Here is a 13524-nt window from a genome sequence, read left to right as displayed (position 1 = left end):
GAGACTCTAAAGACTGTGGAGCTCGTAAACAGACTGTGACGGTTCCTAGAGTCACCCTAGAGTGTTATCCAGTGACATGAAGTCCTTTTGTGTGTTATTAATAAAAATATATATTTTATTATTGCCTTATTTCCTAACTGTTTACACAGCACACTAAGGTCTGGGACATAATCTAATCAAGACAATGTGTATTCCTTATATTAGTGGTGTCTGTGTCGTTTTCTATTGTTAATCCTGTTACTGCCCCTGTAGTCTCTGGGAGGCAGATTAAGGGGGCGGTTTGTATCCCAGTATCTTGGTTTATGTTAATGTGTGTTTTGCTGGATATAACCAGCCGTCTGTGTCTAAAATAAACCAGTTCTCCTCTTGTTGTACCTAAAGACTAGTCTTGCCTGGTTATTTGGGTACTGGATAGCGATATCCCTTAACTTTGCTTGGGGAGATTGCCTACGGATTGCAGGGAATTATTGTCCCGAAGGGAGAAGTCATCTCCTGGCGGAGAGGGACAACCTGAGGTGCCTGGTTGGTCCGTTACAGAGACTAAGCTTTCTAATGATCTCCTCTTACCAGCAATGTGGGATGGATGTAGGAAGTTGCCCCTGAACTGAAGAGTAACAAGAACTATAGGCAAGATTTACACCAAACCAAATGTTCTGGGACTCTTTGAAAAAAGACTGAATGATGACAGCCCTTCCCTGCTCCTATGACACTGGCCTTTATATAATTGCTTCCTTTAAGTCAATAAAAAATGTAATAGAGAGACATCAAAGTGCAGATGAGGGAAAAAGAAGGCATGAAACAGAAGAAGAGTAAGGGGCAGCTGACAGTCAAGAGTGTAAAAGGATAATTTAAAAAATACCTTATATCTACTAAATTTAGCTTCTCTCATATGAGGAAAAAGCAGTATTCCCTTGTATGTGTGTGTGTGTTTATACACACATGTCTCCTAATGGCAGAAGAAAGAAGTGTATTCATACAATTCCCTGTTATAGTAAACCAATTAACACACTAACACAAAACTATTAACACATCACATAATTTATGAGCATACACACATACCAGCAGACTTGACTATGATCCAGATTCAACATGGCATAAAAACTGTCATTAAATTACCAACGAAGAGATTTGCAAGACATAAATCATGACTTTATTGTAATCACAGACAGCACAACTTGTAGAAGTAGATCTATATATATACAGTATCTCACAAAAGTGACTACGCCCCTCAAATTTTGGTAAATATTTTATTATATCTTTTCATGTGACAACAATGAAGAAATGACACTCTGCTACAATGTAAAGTAGTGAGTGTACAGCCTGTATAACAGTGTACATTTCACACATTGCGCGACTCACCCAGCCACCCCTATGATAACGAGGGCGGGCCGTCCACCATACACCCCATCTCCCTGGCAACCAGGGACGCCGGGGAAACGAGACTGCAGGAGGGACGGCCCCCACGCTCAGGCGCAGGGCCGACCCCGGCACTCTGTACGACGTCTCTCGGGTGATCAAAGACGCTGGAGAGACAAGTCAGATAGGGGACCGTTCCCCGCAACCAACGTATCGTCTCCCTGGCACAGATACCAGGGAGACGAACCAGGAAGAAGACCGGCCCCCACACTCAACGCATCTGTGGTTGCCAGGGAGACAGATACGGTTGCTCTTGGTCTCCACAGGTGTTCAGGTTTGCAGAACGAACCCTGGACAACTGCGGAGACTGATTACAGCAGTCAGAGGGTGGAGTTCCATCCTTTAAAAACCCTATCATTGCTCAGTTGTTCTGTGCTATTGCTGGAAGTTACTGCGCTCCTACTGTGTTTCTTGTGACTTGACCCTTGGTCTGCTACTACCGTTCCTGATTCTGTGCTACCTGGTGTACTGACCTTCGGACATGCCTCTCCACGATTTCTGCCTGACCCCTTCAATACTGTGTTTCTGCCTGATTCATTTGAGAGCTGCAAATGGGTTCCTACCTGTGATCCTGACCCCTCAAAAAAACTCAACCCATAGCAAATAACGTCTAAACCTTGGCAACAAAAGTGAGTACACCCCTAAATTGAAATGTCCAAATTGGGCACAATTAGCCATTTTCCCTCCCCGGCGTCATGTGACTCGTTAATGTTACAAGGTCTCAGGTGTGAATGGGGAGCAGGTGTGTTAAATTTGGTGTTATCGCTCTCACACTCTCTCATACTGGTCACTGGAAGTTCAACATGGCACCTCATGGCAAAGAACTCACTGAGGATCTGAAAAAAGAATTGTTGCTCTACATAAAGATGGCCTATGCTATAAGAAGATTGCCAAGACCCTGAACCTGAGCTGCAGCACGGTGGGCAAGACCATACAGCAGTTTCACAGGACAGGTCTCGCCATGGTTGACCAAAGAAGTTAAGTGCACGTGCTCAGCGTCATATCCAGAGGTTGTCTTTGGGATATAGACGTATGAGTGCTGCCAGCCTTGCTGCAGAGGTTGAAGGGGTGGGGGGTCAGCCTGTCAGTGCTCAGACCAAACGCCGCGCACGGCATCAAATTGGTCTGCATGGCTGTCATCCGAGAAGGAAGCCTCTTCTAAAGATGATGCACAAGAAAGCCGGCAAACAGTTTGCTGAAGACAAGCAGACTAAGGACATGGATTACTGGAACCATGTCCTGTCGTCCGATGAGACCAAGATAAACTTATTTGGTTCAGATGGTGTCAAGCATGTGTGGTGGCAACCAGGTGAGCAGTACAAAGACAAGTGTGTCTTGCATACAGTCAGGCATGTTGGTGGGAGTGTCATGTTCTGGGCCTGCATGAGTGCTACCGGCACTGGGGAGCCACATTGAGGGAACCATGAATGTCAACATACTGTGACATATTGAAGCAGAGCATGACCACCTCCCTTTAGGAGATATATTCCAACATGATAATGACCCCAACACCACCTTCAAGATGACCACTGCCTTGCTAGCACTTCTCCAGACCTAAACCCTATTGAGCATCTGTGAGGCATCCTCAAACGGAAGGTGGGGGAGTGCAAGGTCTCTAACATCCACCAGCAACGTGATGTCATCATGGAGGAGTAGAAGAGGACTCCAGTGGCAACCTTTGAAGCTCTGGTGAACTCCTTGCTCAAGAGGGTTAAGGCAGTGCTGGAAAATAATGATGGCCACACAAAATATTGACACTTTGGGCCCAATTTGGACATTTCCACTTAGGGGTGTACTGACTTTTGTTGCCAAGGTTTAGACATTAACGACTGTGTGTTGAGTTGCTTTAAGGGGACAGCAAATTTATACTGTTATACAGGCTGTACACTCACTACTTTATATTGTAGCAGAGTGTCATTTCTTCAGTGTTGTCACATGAAAAGATATAACAAAATATTTACAAAAATGTGATTGGCGTTCTCATACTGTGAGATACTGTAAATGTGTATGTGAGGCAAAGGAATACAGGAGTGTGTGTCTGCATCCTATACATCTAAATCAAGGGGTAGCTATAGTGTTTCATATATCTTCTTTAAATTATACCATATAATCTTATCTCCCAATGGTCCTAATGACTCTTTCTATTGTCCACTGTTAAACAAATTGTCTAACGATTTTGTCCTCAATGTGATCATATGAGGTAATTTCAATGCCATACTATGCTATCAGTTGGACAGGCTGGGACCATGGACTCAGGACGCCAATAGACCACATTAAGTTATCTAACTTTTGACACAGCACCTTCAGCTCATTTACCCCTGACAAAAACACTTAATATCCTGATTACAGATCATACCACTAGTTTTTCCCTACTTAAACAATAGGCTGTACAGTATTTCCATTACTGCTTGATGGTGACCTGGGTGAACTTCCTGGATGACAATATATATAGCATGTAGACATAATTTTGGCAGAGGGCGAATGTAGTACTGAGAGGGCATATTATATCTTACAACTCTAGTCCAAAAAGACTGGAATAAAATGTGAAGACTTAAATCACTAGATATCAGTTAAATATAATAATTTCTGCCAGGACCCCTCAGAGCAAAGCAAGCAGGCTTATACTCAAACAAAGCAGCTTCTTGAAACATATTTGCTAGAGAGGGCAGAATATCAGTTGGACTGCACTAGGAACAAATTCTAGCGATGGGGCAACAAGGAAGGGAAGCTATTGGCCGCTATGGCAGGAAAGAAGTCCTGTAAAGACTTCATCAGTCATGTATTAGCCCAGACTGGTACAATAGTAAACCAACCAGAGGCCCTTAGTGACATTTTTAGACAATATTTCCAATTGCAACTATCAAAAATAAACAACAACATCCACATGCATTAATAAGCCTTAATGCTGATAAGGCTTTTGACCGGGTTGCATGGCCCCATCTCATTAGAGACCAAAATTCCAGTATTTTGGGCAGCCATTCCTTGACCTTATAAGGAAATTGTGTGACTCCCCCAACCACATGGATAATGGTAAGTGGTCTTGATTCTCATGTAATCAAGATGTAAAGAGTGAGACAGGGTTGCCCACCATCCCCTCTTTTATTTAATATTGTCCTGGATTCCCTAATTCGGGTCCTGGACAATTCCTCAGATGTTCAAAGCATGGGAGTGGCTGATAGGCAGGTCAAGGTTTCCACATTTGCTGATGATATACTTTATGTCTCTCAGCCACAACACGTGTTGCCTGCCGTTGTGTCGTTTCTGAGAAGGTAGGGGAGTCCAATTAACCTTTTGGTTTATTTTACCAAGACTAAGGAATGTTACCTTTTATCCCAGGTATGCCCTTGGAGTATTTGAATTTTTGGGTATAAATTGGGAACCTTGGGAGTAATAAAATCCAAGGACCTTTCAGAAAATTATACTCAGTTAACATACCTCTGATTGTTCAGTAAATTAAAGCTGAGTCTAACACCTGGGAGGATAGTTTATCAGATTAAAACTTTACCAGTTGTACTGGCCCTTAGTGATGTAGTCACTTTGGATAAAACATAGAAACATAGAAACCATTCGGTCCATCTTGTCCGCCCATTTTTCCTGATGTAAGGGGCCTTTGGTCAGGTCCTATAGTGAAGAAAGCTTTTTGTCTATCTCATGTCTGTTTAAATCCCCTTACTGTAGCTTTGGCAGTCCCAGGGTGTGCTCATTTTGGACCGGAGCTAGTAATCCCAATCTTTGTCTTCATGCAAGTTGCCAGTTTACACAATCCCAAACATGACATTTCTCAGACAAAGCCTCAAATAAACCTTTATACAGGATACTTAGGCAGCATCACTCACTACTAGAACTATATATCATATAATGCATCAGAATGTAAATCAACAAGATCTTAAGGGGAGAGTTAAGAACTGGATCACAAATATTCCCCGGGTGGATTTGGACATCTATGAGGCCACAATAGCTATGTGCAAAACTCTCCTGCCGGCTCTTTATAGAGACATCTGTCTGGGCAGTTTTAGGACACAACTTTAGTCTTGTGTGAGCAAGTGGACATACCATTAAGCAACATATAACCTGAGCTGGCTATATTAATCGATGAAAGCTAGAAGGATAACCTCATCAAATTGCATATTTTTATTGCAGCGGCCAGAAAAGCGATCTTACATTAGTTGATATGTGACACGCCCCCCCCCTCCCCGTTCCTTGCTACATTCAAAGCTGTTGTGCATAATGAGAATGAACTGGTTGGAGATCAGCTAAGACAAGGAAAATTATTTCAAATATGGCTTGACTATATCAATATACAGGAAGAGACCCTTAAGTAGAAAGTAAAGTCGATATTTGAACACACTTTGTGATATTCGATTATTATCATGTCAGTTTTATTGATCATCATGGCTTGTATTGATGTTTTGTTTTGACTTCCCTCCAACATTTGATAATTTCGTCCATTCATGCGAATCTCCAGTAACAAAGATGTTGAAACATGAAAACAAATGGCAACATTTTCAAAATTTCTTTAAGATTTGTACATTTGTTTGCCATGTTTTGATGCCGTTACAACCCCTTTTGACACTCTTTGTAAATAGGACTGTGTGTAGGTGGGTAAATCTAAATGATTGAAAGGAAGAAATAGCCACAAGTAAAAGAAAAAAACTCAGTAGCAGTTACAGACTGATAAGAGTTGGAGTGTAAGACTGTCAGTGACAGTGAGTGTTGCTGGTGGTGGAGGTCCTGCAATGCAAAATCAAGTCTGGATCTCAAAATTATTGTCTGACTCGATTTTGCTTGCCGAGGGCAAGTCTACTAAGCACCCAATGTTTTGTGAAAGAGTTGGTGCAGTTAGTTTTTTTGTAAAAAAAAAAAAAAAAGTCAAATGAAGATTACTGAATAGTCAACTGTCAAACTGCATTTTTTTCATTGCATACTGCAATTTGCTTGTGTGCGTTGTATTTGGTTGAAAACGTCCTCCAATCATTATTTTTCTTAACAAAAAAACAAAACAAAGCAAGAATACCCAGCAAAAACTATTCAAAAAGCTAAATCTAAGTCATGAATATTGGGGATTTCGTCACACTATTTGGCCATATATTGCTTAGGCCATCACTACATTACACTACTCCAAGTTTGGTGCGTCCTATCTAATTTTACATGGCTTTATTCCTTACCAATAATGTGTAAGGAAATGCTCTTCAATGAGCTACACAACAAAGTCATTTTTAGGAAAGTTTGCAGAAGAGGTGTGGTTTCAATTCTTTCATTCACTATTCATTAAGACCAACGCTGGCTCGGTAGGCCCTGCATAAAGCATAAGTAAAAAGGAAGGACATCTCACTGATTTAAAAATATATTATACAGGGCCAGGCCAGCTTCTCCTGCTGCAGAAATTCATCTGCGTTGGACTTTCATAATGTATAGTGGACATCAAGGAGCCAAAAAACAACTCTATCTAAAGGTATATGTGACCACTTCCCTTCCCTAGGCAAAAGGCATGCCAGAAAGCAGAATCTTCTTGGTCCTTCCACGCAGGGGATGGACCATTGAAATCTTCAATAGAAGAAGGGGGCCACCCATAAGGGCTACCTTACCAGAAAAAACAGACCTTTTAGGTTATACAAAAATCAATTTCAAACTCAAAAAGTTCTGTTTACTATGATGCTCAATATATCGCACTGTGCAAAATCTATATCCATACTGTTCCATTCTGAAGCCCCATCCCTTTGATAAAAATTCCTATACACCACAAACCAAGCATAAAAGGCTGGGGCTAGTGATACGTAAAAATAAAAAGTGCTGGAAGGATCTTACACGTTGCCTAGGGCACTTACTGACAGTGTTAAAACAAAAAAGTTGATGTGCTCACAACCATGGTCCATAGTGCAAGGCTGCGCTAGGACTAATAATTTGCGGAGCGGTAAGAGTACTTGCTTTATCAAGCTTTTCTAAAGGAATTATATGTTCATTTGTTATGGTGGAAGAATTTTGTAGTTCATCACTATTTTCTTTAAACCAGATTATTACCACCACTATACCTGGAGCAGCAGTTAAAGTAAGTATGTGGTGCTATCAGCCAGCAATGTGCTCTGATTTAATTCTGGAATAGGCAAATCAATAAAACACATAAAACAGCAAGAACAATGAAGCTGCCAAACTTTGTGGTTTCTTATGGCTTCTTCTCATAGCTCCTAAACCACCATACTAATCACGGAAATTAAAAAATGTGTATGCCCCTTGCTAATATTGAATGAATACAAATAAGGGTTAAGAGAGATGGAAAGTTAAAGATGATTAAGAAACATTATGAAACAATGCCGCCTGCCATTGTCCACAAATAGCATTAGACAGTCTCCTGTGAGCAGTAAATCAGTGTTAAAGTAAATTTTTACGATGTGCAGAGACTGGGGAGTTGGCAAACTACTGCTGTTTAAATAATTTGTTCTACAATGCAATTTTACACAATCAGAATTCTTTTGGGAATCATTTAAGTCCTGTATGTTGCGAGGTGGGGCCTCCATGGATGCATCCTGGTGCCATGTGTTGTCCAGGTAAATGATGCACACACATATGGCCATCTATGTGATGTAATAGTAAAACATGATTCATCAGACCAGGCCACCTTCTTCCATTGCTCCGTGGTCCAGTTCTTATGCTCTATCAGAACCAGTGTTAACTCTGAGCTATAGTAGCTCATCTGTTGGATTTGACCACACGGGCCAGCCTTCGCCCCCAACTGCATCAATGAGCCTTGGCCGCCCATGAACCAGTTCACCGCTTTTCCTTCCTTGGACCAATTTTTAAGGTACTGATCACTCCAGAGCGGCAACACCCCACAAGAACTGCAGTTGTGGAGATGCTCTGACCCGATCGTCTAGCCATCACAATTTGGCCCTTGTCAAAGTCACTCAGCTCCTTACGCTTGCCCATTTTTGCTGCTTCTAACACATTAACTTTGAGGAGGAAATGTTCACTTACTGCTGAATATATCCCACCCACTGACAGATGGCATGATAACAAGATTATCAGTGTTATTCACTTCACCTGTCAGTGGTCAGAATGTTATGGCTGTTTGGTGTATATCATGAAGTAACCCCAACTGTTTACAGGACACAAAGCAAATACTACTCTGTTGAAGCTTACTACACTGAAATCTATGGGGCATTGTGAATACAATAAATACTGTGCCAGGTGGGGTTTCTGTTTGTACTAATTTGGATTTAGAAAACAATGGAAAAAGAATATCAATTTACTAGACTTCAGCTGCAAACCAGGCTAAATAAATAACGTTAATGTGCGGGGAGGAGGCAGAAAACCTTACAATCAACGATATGGTTAGTAGATGCATTTTGGTAAACTACAATATGGGCATATTTTAGCACAGTGATTTATATTGTAGATTAACAATAATGGATTCCATTTTGCTTACTTCAATATTGGTCCTCAAGTACTCTTCTTTAGTTCAGATTATCTAGCAAGGTCTGAGATGTGTATGCCTACAACAACCTACTTTTGTAGAGAACTTTGAAAATGTGTAAAACAGTGAACATTGGGGTCCTAATGGCATACTCTGAAAATCAATCCAATGGCTTTTTAATTCATATCTACGTCATGAAGGGCATACCCAATGAGCTCCTCTTGCAAGGAGAGCTGCTTTCCCTGCTTAATGCATGGTCCAATAGGTTAGGTGGCTGGACAAATGTCCCCACAGTACCTATGCTTTATGTAGAGGTGGCTAGTCAAGTTAGTGAACTGAAACTGCAGCTCTCCCACAAACTACTTTCATGGATAAATCTCAGAAGTGTTTTTTTTAGTAGGACCCTACTTTTTATGTACCATATGATCCATATGCTTCTAGGTTTGCTGGTCAGCTATTTCCCTGTCGAGTTGTATGCTTACATTTCCATTATTTATGAACTGATTATTTTTAAAACCTGAGTTGGTGTTGGTCAGCTACCTTTAATGTCATCTCTCATTTTCTTGAGAATGCAAGATAAAAAGATAAAATTGGAGCACTGTCCAAACTGCACCTAGGGCCAGACTGAGGAAGAAAATCAGTCCAAGCACCTTAAGTCCAGTGGCTACTAAATGACGTAAATAAGGCCACCAGCTGAATATGTGCAGCCACATGCTGTTCTCTTGTCACTTTTGCAGCATGCAGCTGTGTGTATGCAGCTGGTGGCCTCACACTAAAGGACCCTATATGCCACTGGGGCATTTGTCTGGCCAGTCTGGGCCAGACTGTAACTCACAGCAACTCCGCCATTTCAACTTCACACGAAACCAGTTAGTGATTATGAGTGTCTAAAAATATATGTATTATCCTCCTATTTGGTCTAGTCCTCTAGTTCTTCTATACAAATCTCCCTCACTTTACTTTATTCCCCACAACTTTGTGCCTCTCTAATGCTCTTACAACTTCAGTCATATCCCACCCTTTTTTCCTGCGAGATGGATTGTTACTTCTACTTTAGGATCGAGTGTGGTCAGGGCCATGGAGCAGAGTGGGGCAATTGCCCCAGGTGGCACTTTTGAAAAGGCGGCACTTTGCCGCCCCAAGCGCAAAAGAGAGAGAGGCGGCGAGTGGTTTTCGCTTATCAAGTTTTCAGTACCCGCTCGGCGCCCCTCTCTCCACTGCGAGCCCTCTAGCTTGGTCTCAGTGCTGGCTTGTAATGCTGAGCGCCGGAATATGACATCATTTCCGCCGCTCAGCAGCGTGCACCGCGGCAGAGCAGGGAGACTATCGCTGCAGGACTGCTGGAAGGTAAGTGAAGTACAAAGGGGGGGGTAGGGTAGATAATGAGAAGGTAGGGAGAGGAAGGATAGATAATGAGAAGGCAGGGAGAGGAAGGGTAGATAATGAGCAGTGGGGTCGGCAGGGGGGGGCATTTCAAACATCGCCCCAGGCGGCACTATGTCTTGGGCCGGCCCTGAGTGTGGTCAAGTAGCTTTAGAATGTGCACTGTCATTGTGAAATGCCAGTAACAACTGCCTGCACATTAAATACGTTTTTTGGCAAATGCTACTGTAGAAATCAAATATGTACCTTTGGGAGGAAGTGGGTTAAATAGCTGAGAGGAAGCTTCATGATGTGTGGGATGCTTGGCACATTGCTTGAAACGAACAGAACAGAGAATAATACCACAGTATTATTGACATTACGTCCTATCATTAAGCTCAAAGGATTTATCATTGTCATTCACATGGAAAAGGTTCATGTTTTTTTGTGTAGGTGGCCACCACTGGCAGCGTCACAAACAGAGGTTCGACTTGAGGATCAGGGAGTGCTGTTCCCTTTTTACATTTTGTTTGTGATTGCTGCTTGATTCTTTGATGTAATTTGTACAGTCAAAAAACACTAAAATTCGATATATATATATATATATATATATATATATATATATTCAATATTCAATATTAGTGGCCTGATATTTCCTGGGGAAAAATCGTCTCCATAATTTTCATTTATTTCAGTATATGAGTTGTCTAAAAGGAGGAGATCTGTTGTGATCTGAGCTAGGTGTGTTCACCTTACAGCTGAACTATAAGAGCTAAAGAGTGCTTTTTGTACTTCTGCTATGAAAGCTGCTATAGTACTGATGCTGGCCTAGAAGCTGGGATATGATCCAAACCTAATAAAGGCTGGATTATTTAATGTCAACATAGTGCTCACTGACACATACAGTACCAAGAGCCAACATGCCTGCAGCTGGGAGTGTTCTTCAAGTCTTTAATTATGCCGATTAGGCCTCTTCAAAACAATTTTCTACTATAGAGAAGCATAACAGAAACGTATATTTACCCAGGACTGACTGTTTTTATTACTATATTACTAGATTTATTTAGGTTTTTTAGTGAAAAAAACGTTTGTTACTACATAGAATTAAAGCATACGTTGCTCTTTTTAAAGCTGCATGCAAACATTTGCAAAGATATCAAGATCTGTGCTACAACATGCAAAGTCAAACAAGTTTTGGGGCAATATTGGAGTCAGTTTCACATAAATCTTTGATTAAAGTTAAGTTTCTAGCCAGTTTGCACTTTGCAGTTTGCTCCAAGTCACCTTATGGTTCTGTTTATCTTTTTAGCAACATAGGGTCCTGAAACCCAGAGCGCCTTGCTGAACTCCTGAAGTTGTATTCCTTGTTGTTGCCAAGGGACTTTTACTATGCATTTTGCTTCCCAACCCTGGCAAACTTACCAAATCTGGCTAAAAGGGAGAATCCACATAACATAAGCCATTACATGGGTATCATTACTTTCATAATCAAGCCAAATACATTTCGGACAGTTAAAGCAAAATTTTAATGAAAACCCCTACATGAACAGAAATTAATTACAACGTAATAGCATACAATGTACAGTATAAACCAAACATTCAAATCCCAAGTAGTTAGGGATAAGACTCTTTAGCTTTCATGGATTGACATATACGATTAGAGTTTAAAATAACAGTGAATCTGTCAACTATACAGGGGTTGGCTAGCTGGCTAGCCTGGAGGACAAGTCCAAAATTCTTCCAAAATGGTTGGTCCACCTTGTATCGTTCCCGCTCATAGAAGTGGGAATGGAGTAGGGACACGTTACGCAGTATTACCTCTGATGCCGGTGTAATATCATACTTGAATCTGGAAAATACTAAGGAGTCATTTGGACCACCCCACTCACAGAGACAGGAGCTAAGTGGGGTCACATAAGCCTGTGTTAAAAGCATGGTGACCTATAAACAAAACAATCATTTGCCACCGAAACAGCCCACTATTCATGTCCATCTTTTCCTGAATTTCTAAAGTATATTGATGTAATGTGATGGGATTGGGAGTACATCAGTACACTTAAAAAAAGTCATCATACATGGGACGCCTGAAGCCACAATTTAGAGCCAATAATGCTTTTTAATAAAATATGCAGATTGAAATAGAGTAAATAACACAAAACCTTTACTTTTCTTTTCACTGATTTCTGGGCCTAGAAAGTTTTGTCCTCTGGAATGACTACAAATTCAGACGTGCGTTTTATCTCTAGATAAGTAAAAATTAAATTTGTTCAATTTATTCCTACAGAAAATAAAGTGCCAAGAATCAGATGACCAAATACACACCAGGACAGGCTCTGCCACACCGAGACACCAAACACACGCCAGGATAGACTCTGACACACCAACACCCAAACACACACACCAGGACAGGCTGTGCTACACCGACACCCAAACACACACACTAGGACAGGCTCTGCCACATCAACACCCAAACACATACATCAGGACGAGCTCTGCCACACTGACACCCACATCAGTGTGGGTTAATCTGCACAAAGCATAAAAAAATGCTTTCCACACTGGTTCGTTTTTCGTGTGTTCCCCCCTTGTGTATTGATGCCCCAGCCAGCCCCCCCCCTTTGGTTTTAATGTATTCCCCCCACACCCTTGTGATTGCCCCAAAGTGCATTACCTTACACTTCTCTATATTGAATCTCATCTGCCACTTATTTGCCCAGTCCCCTAGTTTACCCAAATCATTCTGAAGAGAAGCTACATTCTGGTCAGACTTTATAATCTTACCTAATTTTGTATCATCAGCAAACACAAACAAGTGACTTCCAATACCTATTTCAAGATCATTAATACATAAGTTAAAGAGATCTGGACCCAAGACAGAACCCTGAGGCACCCCACTTACCACAGTTGTCCAGCTTGAGAATTTACCATTAACAACTCTTTGCAACCTGTCACTAAGCCAATTTCTAATCCAAACACAGGCATTTTCTCCAAGACCAATTTGTCCTAGGTTATACAATAACCACTGGTGTGAAACAGTGTCAAATGCTTTTGCAAAACACCCTGATCTACTGTATACATTTACTCACAACATCATAAAATGCAATTAAATTGGTCTGACATGATCTGTTCTTCACAAAACCGTGCTGACTCCTACTGATGATATCATTGTTCACAATATATTCCTGTATGCCATCTCTTAATAAACTCTCAATTTCCCCACCACAGATGTTAAGCTTACAGGTTTGTAGTTCCCAGGCTCAGATTTGGATCCTTTTTAAAAAATGGGAACCACATCAGCTTTCCGCCAATCCTTTGGTACAATTCCCGACCGGAAAGAA

This window comes from Spea bombifrons, chromosome 1 (assembly GCF_027358695.1).
Source record: "Spea bombifrons isolate aSpeBom1 chromosome 1, aSpeBom1.2.pri, whole genome shotgun sequence".
In the NCBI taxonomy this organism is placed as follows: Eukaryota; Metazoa; Chordata; class Amphibia; order Anura; family Pelobatidae; genus Spea; species Spea bombifrons.
The sequence above is the reverse complement of the archived record's forward strand: the minus strand, read 5'-3'. Positions refer to the sequence as shown.